Source organism: Macaca fascicularis, chromosome 13 (assembly GCF_037993035.2).
Source record: "Macaca fascicularis isolate 582-1 chromosome 13, T2T-MFA8v1.1".
In the NCBI taxonomy this organism is placed as follows: domain Eukaryota; kingdom Metazoa; phylum Chordata; class Mammalia; order Primates; family Cercopithecidae; genus Macaca; species Macaca fascicularis.
The window spans coordinates 101708066-101728905 of record NC_088387.1 but is presented as its reverse complement, the minus strand read 5'-3'; the positions used below and the strand labels follow the sequence as shown (position 1 = coordinate 101728905).

The window sequence follows — 20840 nt, the reverse complement described above, 5'->3', positions numbered from 1 at the left end:
TTAATTTCTTTGCTTTTACAAGTGTACCATGGTTATGTAAGACGTTAACATTAGTGGAAGCTGGGTGAGGGTACATGGGAACGAACTCTCTGTACTATCGTTGGAACTTGTCTGTAATGATTCCAAAATAAAAAGTTAAAAAACCCAAAGACAAACAGGGGCCGGGCCTGCCAAGAAGAACTGGGACTCGGACTTGGCACCTGGGCCTTGGGCTCTGCCTGGGAAAATCCAAGGAGGCCTGGAGCTGGCTCTCAGCTGGCAGGAGGAGCTGCTGCCAACTCTGCAGAGGCGGGCCAGTTCCGGAAAGATGAGACAGGTGGGCATGGGAGCTCCAGGGTGGGCCGCAGGCAGTGCCTGAGCCCTGGCCATGGCTGCTCCGTGAGCTCTCTGCTGGTGTTTCAGTACCTTCCTAGGTTCAGCAGAATCTTGGCTCTCCAAAGGGAAGGCTCTGCATCCCCTCTGGGTTGGCTTAGAAACCTGTGTCTGTGGCTGAGGACTTAGGTGGGTCCTGCAGGCAGATACGGCCGTGGGTCTGGCTGCATTGCTCATCTAGCCACACATGGATGACAGAGGGTTAATGGTCCTCTCCAGGTGCTGCTCCGTCCATCCGGACCCTGCACCCCAGGCTGTAATCACTGGAGGAGTTCTTCCTGCCCACTGCATGAATGAAGGTCGTGGAATTGCAGTAAAGAAAGAATTTAACAGACCCGAGGCCCGCCTCACCATGTGGGAGACAGAGTTAGTACTGAAATCATCTTCAAAGCTTGCAGGTTAGGGGTTTTTCAAAGGCAGTTTGGGGGAAGGGTTGGGGGTGGCCAGGTAACAGGTGCTTGCTGTTGATTGGTTGGGCGGAGATGAAATCTTAGGGGGTCGAAGCTGTCCTCCTGGGTGCTGAATCACTTCTACGTGGGGCCACAGGGGCAAGGTTGGCGGGTCCACGTGGGGTGGAGCCATGGGTGTCAGACATGCACAAAGCCTGAAAAGGTACCTCAGAAGGTCAATCTTAGGTTCACAACACTGGCGTTATTTGCAGGAGTAATTAGGGAAGTCGCATGTCTTCTGACCTCCAGCAACACGGCTGACAGTCCTGCCCCTTGCAGAAGTCAGGGTCCTCTCCTCCCCCAAGCCTGATGGCCTCTCAATAGCTTTACAAAAGTGGCTGAGTTTTGGGGACAAGGCCTGTTATCATTTAAACTACAGCCTACATGTCTTCCAAAGTTTGCTTGGCCCAATAGCCCAGGAATAACGAAGGGAAAGGGAAGATTGGGGGTAGGTTAGCTGAGATCTCTTTCACTGTCATAGTTTTCTCACTGTTACCATTTTTGAAAAGGTGGTTTCAAGGCCTTCTCCAGAAGGCAGTTCTGCTCACGCCACTCCCTGATCGGAGCTGGCTCCCTAGTGCTGAAAATCAATTCAAACGTCGCCTGACACCTGCTTCTTTTCCGGCCGCCTCCAGCCTTCTTTCTTTGCCTGGCTTCCCCCGTGGGGTGGGCCCTCCATGCCCACCAGCTGGCCAGATACAGCAGCCCCAGAGGGCCAGCCTCACTCAGGCCTTTGCTCCTGTGGTGTTTTGTTTCATTAATCTCCGCAATATTCAAATTCTGTCTCTCAAGGTCCAGGTGAAACTCCAGGGTCCGCGGATCTCTCCCGGCATTTGCGACTGGCCTATCTGGGGTCATTGCTTTGTCTTCATGCTCGTCTCCCACGGGTCTGTCAGGTCCTCTTTCTCTCACTCCAAGCCCTGAAGGCAACAAGATACCAACCCTCCTGCCCAAGTGTTTGGCTGAGTCCATGCTCAGAGCCCTGAAATACCTCTCAGGCCCTTCATGGGAGCAGAGGGGAGCCACTGCACCGAGCTAGTGGCACCAGCCCATGCACCTGCTTACCCTTGATCAGGAGCAAGTCTCTGACCCCAGGAAGAACAGGAGGCAGGAGAGACTGTGTCCCCAGGGTGGGAGCTTTCCTGATGGTGGCTGCAGGGACCCCCTGGGCACAGAGGCCAACCGTGATGGTGGCCTGATCAGCCTGTGTTGCTCGGCCTCTGCTCCTGAGCTGGGCCCGCTGGGGAAGTCAGGGTAAGTGTGGCAGCTCCCTGTGGGCTGGAGATTAGGGGAAAACAAACAGGTGGAATAACAAACAGTGAGGACCTTTGGTTCTCCCTCCTCCTGGGGCCCCTCCCCTTCCCGGTCACCTGGGTGTCCATTTTCACAAAGGTCTCACCCGCAGTTTCTCTGCCGACACCATGAGCCTGGGCACATGCAGGTCAGTGTCCTGAGATGCGCCTTCGCAGCACAAAGGGGTCATGTAGCCCTCACTTGCCACGGAGATCTGAGGGCAGGCAGAGGTTCTTAGAGTGGACTTCTGTCCCCAGTCACTTACTGGAGAAAAAAAGGTTAGGACAGGGAGGGGAAAAAAACTGTAAATGAGTATTTAGTGAGCACCTACTACATGCCAGGCACAGTGCCAGACATTTCTCACGTGGGTTTCCTTGAGTCACCACAAACTGCAAGGTTAGTGTGGTTCTCCCCATTTTGCAGATCAGGAGATTAAGGCTGAGTGTGGCTAAGGCAATGACTGCCTAGATGTGTCAGAACCAGGGATTAGACTCCTATGTCTGCTGACTCCAGATTTGGTCTTCTTTCCTCTGCACTAGGGCAGAAGGGGAGGGGGGGCACATCTAGCTCCCCAGGCCAGGGGCAGTGTCCAGACTGAGGGACATTCTGAGCTTCCAGGAGCTCCAAGTGACAGGACAGAGGGCACATTTGGTGATGTCATTCTCTGGAAGGGCACCGAGTATGTTTGTGAGATCAAAGATCTGCAGATGGAGGGGCAGGGCTGGGTGCAGGAGGAGAAGCCCCGGTGAGTCATGCTGGGAAGACAGCAGCCCCGGGGTACCCGCTGAGCCTCCTTAGAGCCCCCCACCCCTTCTCCCACACTCCATCACATGGTTCCTCACTCACAGCTTTGTCCCTGGAGAGACCACACGCATCCCAGAAGAGGCCCAGATGTGGACCCTCCTCTCTGTCCTTCTCCACACCTGGTACTCTTCAGGGCTTGCCTTGGTCTCCCTACACCTCCACTTCCTTGGAAGACACTCCTGTGGGTGGCTGGGGCTCGCTCCCTCCTCAGGGAACCGCCTCACCCTGAGTCAGCAGCACACCATGGTCTCCAGGGCGGGTCTCCCTGGTGGTCTTCACATTCTCTGGTCCCCATGGCAGGAGGCATGGGTAAGCTTGGGGCTTAGTATGTAACAGGGAGCAGGCTGGGGCCAGGGTTCCTTGAGAATCCTGGGCGTAGATGAATGAGTCTCGCGTGGGAGGTCCCGGCTGGAGTCCAGGCAGGCCGGGACGCTCTGGCTCCTCATTGAGCCCTGGCCTGGGCCCAGACTGTCATGTGCCTCTGGGTACAGCCTCTGCGCTGAGCCTCACTTCCCCACGCCAGAGAAAAGGGTGAGCCCAGAACATTCTGTGACTGCAGGCTGTGCTGGCTGTGACTGTGCAAAACTACCAGTGTGCTTCCAGTAAAACACTGAGTAATCTAGAAAGCAGTAGCCACCCCCACCAGCTTTCTTCTAGAAATCTCCCAGCAAGCTGTCAGCTGCCTCTCCCTTAGAAACAGGGCTCTCGCAAGACACAAAGGGTGTCCGCTGGAGAAACCTTGAAGTCCCTTGGCCACGAGCAGTTTGCGGGCGGCGTGAGGAGGCAGGCAGGGCTTCCCCCAGGCTGCAGGGGTCGTCTGCAGGCACTGGGGCTGGCAGGGAGCATTTCAGCGGCCCATGGCCCTCGTCCCTGCCACCGGCTTCTGCTCCTGCCCCAGAACCCCTTTCTTGAGAAGCACTCCTGTGCCCTGTGCTCTCCTCATGTTTTAAGTAATTTCATCTAGTGTATCCCCTGCTGTGGTCTCCTTGCAGGCTAAAAGGATCACTTTGAAGTCTCTAACCCCTCATGCCTTGTCTTGGGTGTCGAGGAAGGTGCCAGCCAGACCACAACCCCGCTCACCTATTCACTTAGCAAGTACCCGAGGGGAAGGGAGTGTCACCAGGGAATGAAAGACTCAGCGTTGATGCCCCGGGGAGCTCCGGGGGCAAAGTCAGGTGTACAAATAACTCCACAGCAACAAAGGTGACAAGGGCATGGCCAGGATGCAAGCACAGGCATGCATGACAGGGAGAGAGAAGTTTGGCAGGCTTCCTGGAGGAAGGGGCATTTGGCTGACACTTGAAGAACTGACAAGATTGCCACACCTGGCATTTCTATCTTGAACACTGAAAGAGGAGCAGGCTGAGTGAAGTCCCTGGCCGATGCAGCAGCTGTAGAGGGGGAGCAGGGAGCCCTGGACTGTGTCCAGCAGGACCTGGGTCATTGGGGGATAATGAGGACTGTGAGGATATCATGAAACACTGTGTGAAGATACCCCACCTGCCGTGGAACCCGCAGGCAGTGCTGAAGTAATGCTTGCTGAAGCTAGTGATCACCTGGCAGGCAGATGCAGGTAGCCCAATCTCACCGGTCTAAGGGGATCATGAGACATCAAACACACTCCGCACAGCGTGATCTCTGAAACGCTCTCCTGGGAAGAGATGGCCATCGTGCCTCTTCCCCATGGCGGGTGACTAGAACTGTTAGTGTCTGTCAGCGGATGCAGCCATCGACCCAGATCCCAGAGAGCAGCATGTGCAAACCTTCCCGGGTGTGGAAAGGTGGAGGCCATGCCCAGGCTCACGGAGCTCACCAAAGCAGGCTCGGCCCTCCTAATCCCTGCTCCAGTCCCCTTCCTGGCAAAGATTCCTTTCTGTGTCCTGGCTGAAGGCAAACTGGAGCCCACATGTGCCTCAAGAGGAACAATTCACATTCATTCAATGTCTGTTTAGACTTTTCTCCTAAGAGCCACTTGCTCAATCAGGCCTTCTGCCCTGTCCAAAGGGGACACTGAAGAGTCCCAGGGTGCCAGCTCCTATATGCGCAGCATCGAAGGACACAGATGCCCTTCACTGTCCCTGACAACAGAGCCAAAGCTTTTACTTCAATGCACAAGTAGCTTCCAAAGCAGAGGCACAAACAGATGGGTTGTTGCAGTAATTCCTTCCTGATCTCGGCAGAGCCGCTGGCCCGGGCAGCTCTTCGTCCTGACAGGCCCCGGTATAGGACTGCCCAGCAGGTGGACAAGGAGCCGGGAGTGGTGGCAAGAACTGAGGGAGGGAATTCTGGCAGGATAAAGCCACCTTTCGTCAGGCTGACAGCACACTGAGGCCTGGGGCCTCCACTGCCTGTGGTTAGAGGTTTGGGCACAGTGCAGGGAATTTCACAACAGCCATTCCGTGGGAGCTGATGGGGAGCTGCAGAGAACCTCTACTCCAGCTCCCAGCGCGAGTGAGGAAACCGAGTCCCAGGGAGAGGCCGTGCATGTGAAGTCCCCGGGCGTTAGTGATGGCACTGTCTCTAGGCCATGGCTCCTCCACACAGCATACATCAAGCTGTCTCTGAATTTGAGGTGGGGGGATCGAAGATCAGTGATTTGCAAACACGTATTTATAAGTGCCCTGGTCAGAGCCTGATCACTGAGCCCCTTCCACCTTGCCAACCCAGCTTTTCCTGTCTCCGAGTTTGCCTGAGAAACCCACCCACCATGTCGCCAGGCCTCAGTCCCGGTCCCCCCACCCCTGACTGGGTCTAACACTCCCCACACGTGGGGCATCTCCCTGTACAGATACGATGCTGGCCCTAGGCACGTGGGCATGAGCCAGACATAGTCCACCCTCAAGGGCTCTGATCTGGTCAGAGGGTCAGTTGGGAGGGTCAGCCTCCCTATGGCATCTGTACTTCTGGGTCTATCAGGGACATGCCAGGGACATGGATGTGTCCAAACCTGGACAGGGGAGGTGGACAGGGAGGACCTTTCTCTGAGGGTGCCACTGGCACCTGCCTCTGACTCCTTGGCCTGTGCTTGTTCTGCAGGAGGTGTCCTTCCGTCCACTGGGGCAGGGAGATGGATGGGGGGATTGTACTTTGACTCGGAGACCACCCAACCCTCAGAAGCCAGGTCTACAAAATCACCATCAGCCCTGCTGCAGCCTGCCTCAGGCTGGATGCCCAGGAAGATATAGGGGATCTGGGGGCACAGATGGGAGGTGGAAGTGGAGAGACCCATACCCTGCTCCTCGTGGCTCCTGGCCAAGCTGGTGATATGTGACCTCATCTCACAACACTAGAGACGAGGAGATCCCGCCCATCCAGGCTGCAGGCTGGTGGGAAGCCCACAGAGGGAAGGTCTTTCAAAAGGAGGAGTTTGGACCCGAGTGTCCCAGACTGTGGGGGCACAGATGAAGCGGGGAAGCTACTGCAGAGGAAGGAAGGGCATGGCAGGTGGGCTGAGGTGGGCACTCGCTGGGATATATGAGCCAGGAGAATCCCAGTGTGCTACGCGGCCCGAGCAGCTCCTGGGCTGTCTTGCCACTAAGGCAGCGTCATTACCTCCAATTCATAGATGATGGAAGCAAGGCCAGAGAGGATAGATGATCCACCCCGGGGCTCAGAGCCAGCAGCCAGAAGAAATCAGCATCTCAGCCGAGAAAGGAGAGAGCTCCCTGGAGAAGACACTAAAGGCGGCTGCGACGCTGGCTGGGCCTGACTGTGGGAAGCCTCCGAAGTCAGACCAGGGGGTTCTCGTAGTGGTGTCGACTACACGCCCCACCCCTCTCCTGTAACTGAAATGGCCGGCTCCTCCAGGGACTCTCCCTTTTGCTTCTAGATTTGTCTTTGCTTCTGGAGGGACTTGAGGGAGCAGCTGGTACAGAGGCATGAGCACAGCCCAGGGCTTTCACTCTGGGCTCCAGCACTCCTTAGCTGGGTGGCCCTGACAAGATCACTTCAGCTCTCTGATCTTCAGTTTCTTCACTGTAGCAAGATCTAATAATACACTGCAGTTGCTGCAAGGATTAGAGGTACTTACTGTATGCAAAGTACTGGACATGTGAGCATGCACAGTGGTGAGGAGCTATTAATGTTATGTCAGCTGCTGGCCGCAGCCGCCTCCTCCCCAGCAGTCCTGGCTCCAAGCCCCCCAGTCGCCTCTGAGGGGATTGCTCCAAACTTTGCTAATGCTGCAGAATAAAGGTGAATTTCCCAGGGATTTGTGGCAGGCCTCTATGGTCTGGAAGATGCCCTAGACATAAGGAAATCAAGGGGCTTCCCTAGACATAAGGAAATCAAGGGGCTTCCCTGGTCCAGCATCTTATACATTTTACCCAGCCTCTGAGAGAAGCTGGTGGAGACAGCTGGTCCCGCAGCATTCCCTCTCACAGGAGCTATTAGCTGTGTCATGCATTCATTTGTAATGAAATGGAAGCATTTTGATTTATCAGGGAAGCCGGATTTTCTCCCAAATCCTTGCTGCTTTCATCCTTGGACATGAAACAGTCCATTTTAATCTCATATGAAGGGGCAACAGTTACAAGGAACCCATGAAATCTGATCATCGACTGGGCTCCCAGCGGCAGCTTTGATCGCTGGGAGGGAGCAAGTCATCCTCAGCTTGGTGCTAATAGCTCCATGCATTATTGAAGAGCCAGTTTTCAGTGGCAGACACATACAGAGAGACATCCGGAGTGTAGGCTGGAGTGTCAGCTGCTTCCCTCACTCCTCAGTGATGGAGCCTTGTAATCCGGCAGGGCCACCAAAAACAGGCCCCTGACAGAGCTGTCTGTGCAGCTCAACACACCCTCATTGGAAGTCAGCTGACGTGGAACAAGCAAATAAAGTGAAGCCACCGCTTTCCAGTTCCCTCAGTTGGTGTTCCTCTGATCCAAACGTCTGAGGCATGAACAGCTGCCCAGGGAGCATCCTCAGGAAATGCACACTCAGTGACAAGGTTGCACGTGGGGCCAGAGCTGACTGCAGCCAGGGCTGTGGCCTGACGGTGTTCCCTTCATCCTCTGAGTAGGACTCTGATACTCAGTCTTTGGGGCCATGAGAGGCAAGGCAAAAGATGGGACTTAGTTATTGCTGAGACTTTGCTGGAAATGGTAAAAGGGGTGGGGAGGCTCACTGTGCCCATCCTCACTGTTTGAATTGAATAATCTAATCAAACCATTTTCATTTATCAAAATTGTTATTTGAATGTTTACAGTGTGGTGGGCCCTGGGTGAGGCACTGAAGATACAGCAGTGAACAAGGACAGATGGGATTTGCAGCCTTTGAGATGGCCATGGATGATCCCTTTCTCATTGTATTCATGCACTTACATAGCCCCTTTCCACATCGAATTAGGTTGACCTTTGTAATCAAGAGAATATTCTGGAATGATGAAGTAGTATGTCTGAAGTGAGGTCATTAGAGATATTGTGAGTTCTGGTTTTCAGGGGAAGCCAGTGGCCATGTTGTGAGCAGCCCTATGGAGAAGCCCATGTGACCATCTTGGAAGTGGATCTTCCAGCCCCAGTCAAGCCTTCAGATGACTGTAGCCCTGGCCAACATCTTGACTGCAGCCTCATGAGTGATCCTGACTCAGAATCACTCAGCAAAGCTGCCCTCAAACTCCTGACCAGCAGAAGCTGTGAGATAATAAATGTTTGTTGTTTTAAGCTGCCATGTTTTGGGGTAATTTGTTACAAAACAATACGTAGCTAATGCACAGGAATTCAGTGAGTATCAGTCTGCTGGAAAATTAGTTACGGATTTTAAAAATCACACCAATAGCTATACAATTGCAACTATGAAAATTGCTATAAATGGTTCTATTGGGAGGAACTGACCTAGTCAGAGAGGTTACAAAAGAATTCCCAGAAAGAGTAATGCCAATCTGAGGTGGAAGTAGAAGAAGGTGGGAAAGAGTATTCAGGTTGGGGAGCAGCTTGAGCCAAGGCCCTGGGTTGGGAGGAGCCAACCCAGGCACAGGAGGTAAGCAAGGAGGAGCTGAAGTGCAGGGAGGGAGAGGCATGCAGGTGGGGTGGAAATGCAGAAGGAATCCATTGCTATTCAGCCTAAGTGCAATGGGAGCCACCAAAGCACCTTAACGATGGACAGCATGCTTGGATCTGGGCTTTCAAAGCTTCCTTAGTTTCTGTGGAGCATGATTTGGTGATGTGAGGGTAAAGGGGACCGTCACAGGGGCCCAGTAGAGGGATGCAGTGTTCAGAACCAGGTATTATTCATGTGTGGGGAAAAGAAAGAGAGATCAGACTGTTACTGTGTCTATGTAGAAAGAAGTAGACATAAGAGGAGCCAACCCAGGTGCAGGACATAAGCAAGGAAGAGCTGAAGTGCAGGGAGGGAGAGGCATGCAGGTGGGGTGGAAATGCAGAAGGAATCTATTGCTATTCAGCCTAAGTGCAAAGGGAGCCACCAAAGCGTCTTAACGATGGACGGCATGCTCGGATCTGGGCTTTGTGGTTACAAAAACACTGGAAAGATAGTTTGATATAATTGTTTCCTGATTAGAAATCCTCTAGCTTCTCCAAATCAGCTTGAGGTATTACGTCTCAAATCATCATTAAGTCATGCCAGGTCCTTCGTGAGCTGGTCCCTCCCAGCCTCATCACCTCCTTCCAGCCTCGTCCAGCTACTGGAAGGCTCCCGAAGTCCCAGCAGGCTCTCTTGCTTATGATACTTTGTATGTGTGATGCCCACCCCGAATCCCAGTGGTGCCTGCTTCCTTTCTTGTCCCTCTGCTCCTGCAGGATTCATCATAGAAGCATCCCTTCTGGGAAGCCCCCACTGACCTCTCCCAACAAGGCCACCAGAAGGTAAGCTGTCGTTCATGCTCACTACTGCATCATCAGCCCCAGGGTTGAGATCACACCTGTGCAAATCAGAGTGTGTTGGTCGTTTACAGGTAGTGTCTGTTCTGATCCGTCACCTTCTTATTCTAATTGCTTCTTCCCCAGGCCATTCTAGTTGTTAAATATTTTAGAAATCCACCCCTTCCAAAGGCCTTGAAAGAAAGCACTCCATAAATATTGTTGAATGAATCAATGAACAAGTGCTGTGTATGAATCAATGAACACAGGCACAAAGTGAGTTGCTTTACGAACCCCTGATTTCAGAGCCGGTGAGTAAGGCCCTTATTTATCACCAGCCATGCATTGGAAACAGCCGGCACTGACTAGAGGTCTAAGCACCTCAGCTAATTAATAGTTTTCTCTGAATTACACAATAGTAAATAATCAAGGCTTGAACTCTTTCAACTGACAATCTCTTTCCAACTGGCTGCCTCTGCACACACCCGCACCATGAGAAGCAGAGAACACCCTTCCCCCAGTGGTATTTGGTTATGTCCATGATATCCTTGGTCCAGCGGGAGCATTACTGAAGCCTCAGTCTTTGCAATCGTGATTTAACAACTCACATGACAGGTTAAGCTCTTAACTGAATGAATTGCAAAGTGCTCTGATTACTTGAAACAATTATGCATTTGAGTCAATATCCTTCCATAAATTACCAGGAAGAATTGTATTTCAAATCCGATCCAATCAGTGCCTGCATGTTGGAACACCCAAGAAAATCCCAGTGGCTCTGGATCAAGATACTCTTTCTCATTGTTCATTAAGCCTACTCTCTAGGGTCATCTTGACTCAGGGGAGGGTATAAAATAGTCATTTGGGTGAGGGTAGGCCATCTGTAGTATAAACAGGAGTGGCTCACACAGAGCAAGTCTAGACTCCTTTCCCTGACAATTTTAATATTTTAAGCTCTCCCCTGTAGTCTTGCCCAGCCAAATCCACTCAGCTTTACAGGCTGAGGTCAAGCCCACCTCTTCCAGGAAGCCTGCCATCCTGGGCCTGACGCTGTACTGGGGCTGGGTGCATCTATATGAATGAACACTTTTGGCCAAGCATGGTGGCTCAGGTCTGTAATCTCAGTATTTTGGGAGGCTGAGGCAAGAGGATTGCCTTAGGCCAGAAGTTCGAGACCAGCCCGGTCAGCAGAGGGAGACCCTTATCTCTATTTTTTTTTAAAAAAGAATGAACACGTTCTCAGTGTGTCAAGAGGACAATCAAAGATGTGGCCACCAGTTAAATAAATAAACTGTTAAATGGATTACTTCAGGTTGCAATTGAAAATACCTAAACTGGGAGGCCGAAGTGGACAGATCATGAGGTCAGGAGATCGAAACCATCCTGGCTAACACGGTGAAACCCCGTCTCTACTAAAAACACAAAGAATTAGCTGGGCGTGGTGGCAGACACCTGTAGTCCCAGCTACTCAGGAGGCTGAGGCAGGAGAATGGCATGGACGCGGGAGGCACAGCTTGCAGTGAGCTGAGATCACGCCACTGCACTCCAGCCTGGGCAACAGAGCGAGACTCTGCCTCAAAAAAAAAAAAAAAAAAGAAAAAGAAAAAGAAAAGAAAGAAAATACCTAAACCGGCATCGAATGCTGTCTGCTTGATTGGTTACGGCTGTTGGATGGCAGATGCATGTTGGTCTTGTTTTTTCTTATTCATTTGACGAATGTTTACTTAGTGCTAGGCCCTGTGTGGGTGCAGGTCCCAGTGCATAAAACACACACACACACACCCCCATTCTTCCTTAGAAAAAAAATCAGGAAACGCAGTTTCACAGGAATCATCACAGCAGTAAAAATTCTCCAAAGAGGAATAAGAGAAGTGTAATTCTGCTCAGATCTTCAGAGACAGCTAAGATAAGCCTGGAATACAAGGTTTCCCGGAGGCCTAAATTCTGGGCCCGGAAGAGAAAGGGGAGGTGGCATCAGGCCTCATGAGATGGCTCAAGGGATAGGCTTCTGGACTTCTCCCTGGTTGCTCTCTGCTCATCCCAGCTGCGGTCAGACTGCCAGGCAGTCAGGCTGGCAACGGGATAGCAGGCACATCCTGTTGGCAGCTGAGGCCCAGTCTGGGAGCTGCCAGCCACAGCCCCATGGCAAGAAGACCTTTCTGCTCAGCCGGCTCATCTTGCAGCTGTTTAGTGGGGAAGAAAAGCCCAAGGAAAGCAGAGCCTGGAATGATTGATGGGGCTGTGTGTGTCTTTCTCTTGCTCCTGTGGATTTTTCCATTGGAAAGAAGAGGCTTATCTCTCATTTTTAATTGATTTTAATGCAGCTCAGCCAGGCTAGATCAGATCTCAGCTCCTCTGTGGCCTTCGATGAATGGCGTGAAGAGCTGCCTGAATGTTAATAACAGAGGCTGAGAGAAGCCGGCGAGGAGGTAACAAGGCCATTGTCTGCCTGGGAGGCTTCCACGGCTGACCTGCCACAGTGGACCCATCTATGGATTTCGGGGGTGGTGTGGATATGGGAATGGGGGCGGTGTGGCGTCTAGCCTATGGGCCTGATGCAGAGGGATGTTTCCGTGTAGCTGTAACTGCAGCCTTAAGGGGCTCCCAGCTCAATCCATTGCAAGGTTTGGGACTCCAGCTGCTGACCTCTCAAAACACTCACTCCCTCTCCTCCTGCCGACTCCCCCTTGCCTGTGCCTCGACCTCCTCTGAAAAGCCTTCTGGTGCCCTTGCAATTTCTCTGTGGCTTTGTCAGCACCTTCTGACAGCAAGACTTCTCTTCTCACTTCCTGTCTTGGCTCTTCTTGCCACCCTCTCCCCCCACTCTTGCTGAGCTCTGCCTCTGTATGTACTTGGACCAATGGCCAAACTCTAGTCCTCAGCTTTCTCCTCTCAAACGGGGACAGTAGCATCGATCACAGAGCACAATTTTGAAGAGTCAAAAAAGAGAATGCAGGTAAAGCGCACAGCGCTGTGCTCAGGACAGTTAGTACTTGGGTGTTGTTTCTTTTCGACCCAGCCCCTCCTTCCACCAAGTCGACTGGATCAAGAGATGTGAGCAAAATACGTAACTGGAAATTGGAGGAGGCTGAAATGCTATCCCTGGGGCATGGGCTCAGGCTCCTGTTCTAACCTCTCAATAAGATAGTTAATTTATGAGTGTCCTATGCCATTATCTTGGCTGGAAAGGGTAATAGGTACTTCAGAAGGGTGATTTTCAAGCTTAGCTCCTAGAGAAAAGATATCAAGAATAATTAAAAAAAACAAAACAGAAACCAGAGCTGAGACTTATGTCCCAGAGTCTGATACCAGTAGGCCAGGTGTTGACAAAGGTTTCAGATGGGTGGAAAAGAAGGTCTTATCCCATAAAGCAAGGCCCCTTTGCAAGAATCCAGCCTCGTATTATACCTCTGATGGTCCCCATAGGTCTCTTCCTGTGCTCACTACCATCAACCTAGTTCAATCCAGTGCTCCTGAACTTGGCAGAGCACCCAGTGTTCCCTATGAGCCCAGGTGGCAGGTGCATGTGTGGTGGGGGAAATCTGTCTCTCCATGTTTTTTAGTCCTTATCTTAGTATGTTTTATGTTGCCATAACAGAGTGCCACAGACTAGATAATTTATAAAGGAAAGGAATTTATTTGACTCATGGTCTGGAGGGTGGGAAGTCCAAGGGCATGGGCCCAGCACCTGCTCAGCATCTGGTGAAGGCTGTCTTGTTGCATCGTCCCATGGCAGAAAGCAGAAGGGCAAGTGAGTGGGTGTGTGAGACAGAGACAAGAAGAGAGCCAAACTTACCCTTTTTTTTTTTTTTTTAAGACAGTCTTGCCCTGTCACCCAGGCTGCAGTTTGTGGCACCATCATGGCTCACTGCAGCTTCAACCTCCTGGGCTCCAGTGATCCTTCCACCTCTCAGTCTCCCGAGTAGCTGGGACTACGGCACGCGCCACCATGCCCAGTTAATTTTTGTGTTTTTTGTAGATACGGGGTTTCACCATGTTGCCCAGGCTGCTCTCAAACTCCTAGGCTAAAGCGATCCTCCCACCTCAGCCTCCCAAAGTGCTGGGATTAGAGGTATGAGCCACCATGCCAGGCCCCAAACTTACCCTTTTATCAGGAGCCCACTGCCACCATCGCTAACCTATTCCCTTGATAACTAACCTGCTGCACGATGACAGCATGAATCCATCTACGACGGCAGAGCTCTTATAACCTGATCACCTCTTAAATGTCCCATCTCCCAACACAGTTGCACTGGGAATTCTTCCAACACATGAACTTTGGGAAGCACACTTAAGCCAAAGCAGACCCCATCTCCCATCTCTTTCCCATCTTTCAATGCGTGTAGCTGGTATACTCCCATATCAAATACACAGTCATTGTTTTCTCATATAGAGTCGAACATCCTGGAGCTGGTTTCCCAATATGTACAAACTCTGAAACAACCTTCCCCACAGCAACCACAGCCCTATCATCCTGCCATGTACATACAAATGTGGTCAAAACCAGATTCACTGAAACACACGTATTTACAAACTTAGTGTCAAGAATGCTGAATGGTCTGATCTTACCTTTTGTGCAAGATAGCAAATTGACGTGCTGTGGTTTTGAGGATTCCGGTAGAAGACATGAGATTCCTGGGTCTGGGAGGAAGGACAGTTTAGTATTCACAGAAATACCAGGAATCAGAGTATCAGCATTTTGGTGCCTGGCCCCTGATCCCTAATTCCCACAGAGGGATGTCAAGAGAATTAGATGACATCTATGTTACACTACAGGGGAGGAAGAACTCTGAGCTTAGGACTCCCAAGTCTTATAATAAGCAGGAAATACGCCTGCCTTCTCTCAGGAGGAAGACACTAATTCTATTTACCAAGGCTGTTCATTATACAGCACCTTTGAAAAGATAGTCCAGAACAAAAGGCAGTCAGTGCCTCACTTGTAAGATAAGCAGAAACACAAGAGATCCATGGAGAATGATCTGCTAACATTGAGGTCACTGGTCATGCATCCCAGTAGCCTGACACATGCTCCTAACACACACTCATGCAGCATATGAACAGTCCTCAGTGAGCACAGACATACATGCCTTACTGTCTAACAAACACACACAAAGCTTAAGAAGCACTCAGGAGCCAGACGTGGTGGCTCATGCCTGTAATCCCAGCACTTTGGGAGGCCGAGGCAGGCAGATCACCTCAGGTCAGGAGTTCGAGGCCAGCCTGGCCAACATGGTGAAACCCCGGTTCTACTAAAACTATAAAAATTGGCTGGGCATGGTGGTGGGTGCCTGTAATCCCAGCTACTTGGGAGGCTGAGGCACGGGAATCGCTTGAACCCAGGAGGCGGAGTTTGCAATTGCACTGAAGTCTGAGCAACAAGAGTGAAACTCCACCTCAAAAAAAAGAAGCACTCAGACAGGGTCTGGGACAGTGCCTTGTCTTCCCTGTATTAACTGATGAACTGAGAAGGCTTAGCTTGAGTCTCCACCTCCATCTATTTGCTACGTTTACCTTAGAGTGATTCTTTGCATACAGAAATATGATCCCTGCATCCACCCCCTACTTAAAACCGACTGCCTTCAGGACAGAGCTCCAATGTTCTAGCCTGGTCCTAGCCCCACTGTGGCCTCCTTTCCAGCTCCTCCTGGCCCAGCACCCTGCCCTTCTGCCATGCGGGAGCTTGGCTTTCTGGTGTATTCACACACCCTTTCCCCGTCTCAGCCCGAAAGGGAACAGGCATTAGTCGTGGGCCTGCAGCGCTCTCTGTGCTTCCCTCAAAATCCATGTTTACACCATTGTCTCACTAAGCTCACTGTGGTATCATCCCCACTTAATGTTTCTTGACTTTCTCCCCATGCGAGGCTAGGAACTGTTCCAAAACAAGGTCTTTATTTGACTTGTTTTTTCATCTCTGTTGAGAGAGCCCAAGGTGGGCAGGGTCCACAGCTTAAGATGCCAGGTGGCTATTATCAGACCAGCTACAGGACTGTAGGCAGTTCTGGCTGCCTAGCTTATGGGGCCCAGGGAAGAATGAAAATGTGGGGTCCTTTGTTCAGAAATGATTAAGAATGACAAGCTGGTGACAGCAGAGCATTAAGCCAATATGTGGCCTTTCTCAGAGTAAGGCCCTGGGTGACGGCACAGGTCAAGCCAGCCCTTACTGTAGGGGTAGCCACATGGGGAGGTGGTAACATCAGGTACCTTCACATACCCTGAGCACCCCATGAAGATGAGAGGCCCAGAGGGAGGAGCAAGCGGCCCAACAGAGCCTTTGGGTTCCCACATGGTGAGCTGCCTTCCGTCCTTGCTCCCCACCTCCCTGCCTCTTCCTTCCTCCCTTTCTCCTTTTTCCCTTCCTCTTTCCCTCTTCCTTTCTTCTTTCTGTGTGTGGGAGGAGCTTAGCTCTTTTCCTTGTATCCACTTATGAAAATTCTTTGGGCACCTGCTGTGAACACGGACCTTGGTATAATGCAATGGGCTTCTTGATCTCAGAAACTCCCAGACACACCCACAGGAGAGAAATGGAATCCCAATTCTCACTCCCCTTCCCCACCCCACCTCTGCATACATACCTGACCACCCACCCAGACCCTTCCCCTTCCCTCAGTTCTTCCTCTGTAAGACTTCACAATATATTGAGCCTATGTGTGAAGGTAGAAGTACTATAGACAGGTGCAAAATAAAAATGCAAAGAGAAGAGAATGGTAATAAATCAAAAGTAAGTCGGATTATGCCCATCTCACTACCCAGAAGAAGCCATTTGACTGTTTCTATCTGCAACTCTGTTGACTAGTACCATACTTCTGAATATGCTTAGATCTTTTTTTCACAGTTTGTTAACTTTGGACAGTTTCTATTGACTTCCTGCTATGAGAACTGATACATTTAGTGTACTTCTTCCCCGCTTTGCTTTCACTCATCTCCTGGTTTTGTTATACTGTTTTTAGTTCTTTTAGTCATCCTTATAACGTTAGGTAATTTGCTTAAACCTCGGTGTGGTTTTGTTCCATCAGCTTTGCAAAATGTGTTCTGACTGTCTACTCTGTAAGAGGAAAACGGTTTCTGCCTCCACTTCTCATCAATCCGAGTTTATGCTCTGACTTATTTTACATCATCAGACCCTTTAACTTTATCAAATATATTATCAAGTTCTTTTACTTCATTAACTTCTTTTGTATGATCAAGGCTACCGCATTTCTAAGCTATGACTTCTGGGCTTTGTCTATAGGTCGATTTCAACACCGCTCTTATATTACTATGATTACAAAAACGGTGCCAGGTTGGTCCCTCAGAGAAGGAATTGTATTCTCAAGTCACTAAACGTAGGCTGCTTGAAGAAGACACAAGTCTTGGGGTCACAGGGATTCTCTTACTGCACACGCCATCAGCTTCTCAAGTCCACCCGTTGCGGCATTTTAGTTTAACTTGTACATATTTGGGCCATGACTGCCGCGTTCAGTTTGTTCTTTTTCCTGGCTCGCTCTTGTTCTGCCTTTCATTCCTCATCCAAAGAAGAAACACACTCTTCTTTTCCATGTCCTTAAAATCACCCAGATTTGTAATCAGTGGGGAAGGTTCTGAATTGGCTTTCTGGTTCCTGTGCAGCCCCCAGCTGGGATTTCCTTTCAGGGCATCACACTGCGCTAATTCCACTGTTTGTTCTACCCCATGCCTTCCTGTCTTTCAGATTCCTTTCTGATTTTGCATGTGACATGTCCTCAAACAATCTTTGTCTGAAAGGGGGATTTAATTGATAGTTTGCCTAGCTGTAGAATTGAAGGTTCAAAATCATTTTCTCTCTGATCCCATTGACCTCTAGCATCTATGCTGTTGTAAATTCTGATGCAAATGCAAATTCTCATGCTAATGCGATTCCCTTTTCTTGCAAGTGACCTATTTTATTTTCTGGGAGCCAAGATCTTCTTATCATTGGCCTTCCGAAATTTCATGGGATATTTTAGGATGTCCTGCCTTCCAGACAAAGACCTGTATTTTCCAACAGTGGTTATTTTCTCCATGTTCTCGATTTTCTCTTTCTAGAACTCTGAATGATGAGGGCTGGGCTTCCTGGCTTGACCCTCTGTGGAGATTCTGCTGTTGATATCTGCTGAATCACTTTTAGGTTGTGACTTCTTTGATTTGGTTTAGTCATTAGTTCAGTATAATCCTCTTCCCATTTTCCAACACAAATCTCTGACCCTGATGAGCTCTTTATCATGTTGACAGGGATTTCCACACGTGTACATTTCTATAGCATTTGGGTGGGATAGAGAAGCCATCCTTTATCTACTATCTGGAATGGAAAGCCCCCCTCTGGAAGTCTTTGGGTCCTTCTGAGAAAGCTGGAAAGACACAGAGAAAGGCAAGGAGGTTGCTGTGCATGTTTCTAGAGGCCTTCGGAGAGCATCAGCTATTTGTGATGGATGCAGAGCTGCTGAGAAGTTAGCCTGCATTCCTGAACATGGCTCTCTCCTGGTTCAGGAATGCAGAACCCTGCAGGGGCCAGGTGCCGAGATGGTGTGGGTTTAGGGCAACAAGAGGAGAGGCAGCTGCCCAAGGGGTCCTCAAAGCCTTGAGGAGGGCAAGTGAGCCCCAGGCCTCTTGAGGAGCCCTGGGTTGACCCAGCAGGGTTTCTGCCTTATCCCAAGCTCTGCAAAGCAGAGGGCGCCAGGCTGCCGGCTGCCCCTCAGAAGAGCACCTCCCTCTCCCTCCAGACTTAGCATCCACGGACGGAGGCTGCTTTTCAAGGACCCACTTGGACATTCCTCACTCTTTCTGTATCCACGTGATTTAGTTGAGCTGGTTGCTTTCCTCTTGACACCAGCCGCCGGAGATGGGGGTGCAGAAGGGAGATGAGATAATTTGGAAGTGTAGGACAGTTCTGAAGGAGAACAGGTGGGAGAGGGAATAGCAGTGAAGGGCTCCGGGCAGCAACGTTGAGGGTGGGTGGGGAAAGTAATGGAACAGGTCGCCAGATGTGAGGGGAAGAACTTGGACCACCTACTTGGATTCCAGGGAGGCTGAACTGCTTGTGGCCTCTCTCTGCCTCCTATTTAGACACCTGGTACCTGTGTGCCTCCATTTCCTCATTTCTCATCCATCTGCACACTCCCTTATTGGGCATCTTTGAGGTAAGTGGGGTATCATGCCCGTCTCAGTTCTGGGCTGCAAGGTAGCTGACAGCTTTGGGCAAGGGGCCCGGAGACGCCTCTGCCGCCCAGTTTCCCTCTTCAGAAACTGACCGAGGGGATGTGTCAGGCACTGGGCTGACACAAAGAGGGTGGGATGGAGAACTCTGAATTCTACCTTCAAGGGTGAGGCAAACCCACAGGGACAGAGAAGACACAGGAACAGGGCCCAGCGGCACAGGGGAGACTTGGCTGACTTCCAGCATGGGAAGCAAATGCCCCTGCAGTGGTAGAGACACTGGAGCAAGGTGGTTACAGGGCCCCAGAGACAGACCCGGCCCTCCAGGCTTGAGGGAGGAGAGGACCACTCTGCTGGGGGGCCCACGACCACAGAGGAGGCAGGGCTTGGCTGGGTGGGCGCTGCTGGGCTCACATCTCAGGGGCAGGTCTGAGGCAATGTGGGAGCATGAGGCTGCATTGAGATACACAGGGTCTGCAGAAGTGCCTGAGGCTGCTGTGTGACCCGGATGTGCTGCATCGCAAGCCAGACTGGCCACAGAGCAGGGCTTGCTGGCACCCAGGACTCACGTCATGAACAGTGTGCACACAGGAAGGAAACTCTGCTGTATCTGTGCGGATCTAGGTGGGCCCTGGAGTGCCTCTAGTCCAACTTCTTTGTCAATGTAGGAACTGGGGCCACAAAGGGAGAGGGCTGCCATCCTTCTTGCACAGCTCACCCCGCAAAGCCCCACTTCCCCTCAGCGCCAGCTCAAAAGCCTTCTCCTTTGGGACCCAAACTAATCCTCGAGGCTGGTTGGAGTTGCAACCCCTTGACAATGCTCCCCTCACCAGCTCCCATGAGGCCTGATCTGACTCCTGCTGTCACTGCATCTGTCTGTTCCCAAGCACCTCAAGGGTAGGGTTGGGTCTTTTCTACAGGGTCTCCTAGTGCTGGTAGAAAAACTCAGCACTAGTTGGGTGTGTGGATGGATAGGTGGATAGATGGGTGGGTGGATAGATGAATGGATGGATGGATGGATGATTGGATGAATGGATGGATGGGTGGATGGATGGATGCATGGATGGATAGGTGGATGAATGGATGGGTGGATGAATGGATGGGTGGATGAATGGATGAGTGGATGGATGGATAGGTGGATGAATGGATGGGTGGATGAATGGATGGGTGGATGAATGGATGAGTGGATGGATGGATGGATGGATGGATGGGTGGAGGGATGGATGGATGGATGAATAGATGGGTAGATGGATGGGTGGGTGGGTGGATGGATGGGTGAATGGAGGGATGGATGGATGGATGGGTGGATGGATAGATGGATGGCAGACATTGTCTCCAGCCCCCCTGCATCCAGGCACTGCACTGGCCCTCATCAGCCTTTCTCACCCTGCCTAGGGGGACCTGCTCTGGGCTTCCCTCATACCTGTGCTGTGCACCACTTGTGATTTTTATGTGTGAATAAGCTCCTGAAAGGTCACAAGGCAGCTTGGAGTTTGTTCTGGGGAAAGAGAAATGTCGCACCCAGAGTCTCATCCTTGGCAGCAGGAATACCAGGTGACCTGTTTCTAAGTCAGCTTGCACCCCGGGGAAGCCACCCATGACACAATGCCTGCTCTCATCTGGCAGCTCAGCACATACAAGCAGGGCTGGGGAGGCACAGACCCCATGGACGTTTGGCTGCTATCGTACCTTGGCACAGCCAGGCTGACTCTCACGGATAACTTTGCAAACTCTAAGCACAGGCCAGCAAAAGGCAATGGGGAAGGTGCTTCCAGGGCTGGTAGAGGGTGCATGTCCCAGGGCTGAGGACCAGGGCATGACCAGTCCCACTATCTCATTTGTGGGTGGGCAGGTGGCAGAACCTAGGGCAGCACCCAGGCCTGGGCAACAGCTTTCTCAGCTCTCCCCATACTGGAACTGCAGTGGTGCCTCCTCCTCCACCCCAGCCCAGAGCCCTGGGGGA

The 20840-nt window shown here is 51.3% G+C and overlaps 2 long non-coding RNA genes across 2 annotated transcripts; one reads left to right on the top strand and one right to left on the bottom strand.

Annotated features, from left to right (window-relative positions):
- Window positions 1-3252, bottom strand: LOC123568422 (uncharacterized). The gene is made up of 4 exons (XR_012422644.1): window positions 2961-3252; window positions 2221-2378; window positions 1887-2099; window positions 1-1741 (listed from the first exon to the last, which is right to left on the bottom strand). It is a non-coding gene; the product is annotated as an uncharacterized lncRNA (long non-coding RNA).
- LOC123568421 (uncharacterized) lies at window positions 164-8583 on the top strand. The gene is made up of 3 exons (XR_006691772.3): window positions 164-316; window positions 592-770; window positions 8357-8583. It is a non-coding gene; the product is annotated as an uncharacterized lncRNA (long non-coding RNA).
- Window positions 8584-20840: the final 12257 nt, after the last annotated feature.